At 37.2% G+C, this 2,248-nt stretch overlaps 1 non-coding gene across 1 annotated transcript; it reads right to left on the reverse strand.

Annotated features, from left to right (window-relative positions):
- Positions 1–339: 339 nt before the first annotated feature.
- Positions 340–447, reverse strand: LOC131223332 (small nucleolar RNA R71). The gene has a single exon (XR_009160392.1). It is a non-coding gene; the product is annotated as a small nucleolar RNA R71 (small nucleolar RNA).
- Between the last annotated feature and the right edge of the window lie 1,801 nt (positions 448–2,248).

Consider the following 2,248-nt stretch of genomic DNA (forward strand, 5'->3'; position numbering starts at 1 on the left):
ATTATTTACAACCGACGAGGGTGAGTACACCTTCCTGTATGATATTTCCATTACATACAGGAACTGTGAATATTAAACCATGGGTAATTCAATTCCTCCCTAAGTTTCATGGACTATAATCTGAAAGTCCATACTTACATATGAAAGAGTTCGATAAAATCATATCTACATTACACTTTCCAAATATATCTGAGGACATAGTTAGACTGAAATTGTTTCCTTTCTCTTTGAAAGAAAAGGCTAAGTCGTGGTTACATTCCTTAAGACCAACGTCCATTGGCATGTGGGATGAGATGACAAGGGAGTTCCTTAAAAAGTTCCTTCCCTATCATAAAAAAATACCTTAAGGAAAGTAATTATGAATTTTACACAAAAATAGGATGAGACCTTCTTCTAATGTTGGGAACGATTTAAGGATCTCATAAATTCACGTCCACAACATGGCTATGAAACATGGCGTATAAAAAAAGTTTTTTCTATGAGGGATTGACCTCACCCATGCGCCAATTTGTAGAGATGATATGTAATGGGGAATTCATGAATAAGGAAGCTGATGATGCGTGTGATTATTTTGATAAACTTGCTGAAAACGCGGAATCATGGGATACCTCTTCAAGAATTACCACTTCTAAGCCTACTCAATCAAAGGAAAGAGGAGAAATTTATGTTCCAAAAGAGGAAGATGATATAAATGTAAGAGTGGCCAAACTCACAAGAAAAGTCAAGGCCATGAAACTTAAGAAGGTAGAACTTAAAAAGGTTGTGTTTGTGGAGGTTGTGGATCCTTAACCAATTTCTGAATCAACGGAAACCTCAAGAGGATCCAGTTTTAAAACATATATTGAATGGGCAATCAAATGCCATAAACAACTACCAAAAACCTTTCAGTGGACCCATTTCAAATACATATAACTCAAGTTGGAGGAACCATCCAAACTTCAATTGCAGGAACGGACAAATGGTTAGGGATCCTTAACCAATTTTTGAATAAAAGGAAACCTCAAGAGGATCCAGTTTTAAAACATATACAAAACTAAGAGCTCTTTAATCAGGGTATGCTGCAAGCCTTTCAACACCTTACAAAGGTCATACAAGGGCTCGAGACATAAAATTTGATTGGGGAGAAAGGAATCCTTCCGGCTTAGCTTCACCCCAATCCAAAACAACAATATAAAATCAGTGACCCAAGCTCTTCAAAACAAATGGAGTAGGTTACGTCTATCACTACTCTTAGGAGTGGGAAGACAATTGATAAATCTATTCCGGTGAGGGCTGAAAAGCCTAAGGACCCAGAAATAGATGAGAATGATAGACCTAGCAATGCTCCACATGGGTTAGAACTGGAACCTCAAAGTAAGCGATTGTACTATTCTTCAACGGTTAATTGTGTTAAAACCTTTCTAACTCTCAGGATATTTTAGATGTGCTTAAGAAAGTGAAGGTCAACATCCCTCTACTAGATGCCGCTAAACAAATCCCTTCATATGCCAAATTTCTGAAAGATTTATGTACGACCAATAGACGGCAAAACATACAAAAGAAAATCTTTTTGATAGAAAAAGTGAATGTCATCCTCAAGTTAGATGTGCTACAAAAATACGAAGATCCCAGTAGCCCAACTATCACTTGTGTAATTGGGAACCATCGGATTGAGCACGCACTTCTTAACTTGGGGGCAAGTGTAAATCTGATCCCTTACTCGGTTTATGAACAATCGAGTCTAGGTGAATTAAAACCCACCTGGACCACATTACAACTTGTCAATCGCTCAGTTCGTGTACTGAGAGGGATGATTGAGGATGTGTTAGTCCAAGTTGATAAATTCTACTATCCAATAGATTTTATTGTCCTATATACTTAACTCATCATAGATGTGAGTACTTAAATACCCTTCATTCTTGGTTGCCCATTCCTTGCTACATCAAATGCTATCATTAATTATAGGAATGGAATTATGAATTTATCTTTCAGAAATATGGCATTAGAGCTCAACATCTTTTTTAACATGAACAAACAACCAGAAGATGATGACGATACCCACGACATTAACATGATCGATTCTTTCGTGAAAGATAGAATACTCTTGACTCTATACTCTGACACTCTAGAGACGTGCTTGGCCTACTCCCCTAATTTAGATGATGATATGATTAGGGAGATGGATGCCTTGTTTGATGCTAAGTCGACACTTGAAGTTAACCAGTGAAGGCCAAAATTTTAAAAATTGCCCTAAACCGATGTAGTGCCT

Source organism: Magnolia sinica, chromosome 1, assembly GCF_029962835.1.
Source record: "Magnolia sinica isolate HGM2019 chromosome 1, MsV1, whole genome shotgun sequence".
NCBI classification, from domain to species: domain Eukaryota; kingdom Viridiplantae; phylum Streptophyta; class Magnoliopsida; order Magnoliales; family Magnoliaceae; genus Magnolia; species Magnolia sinica.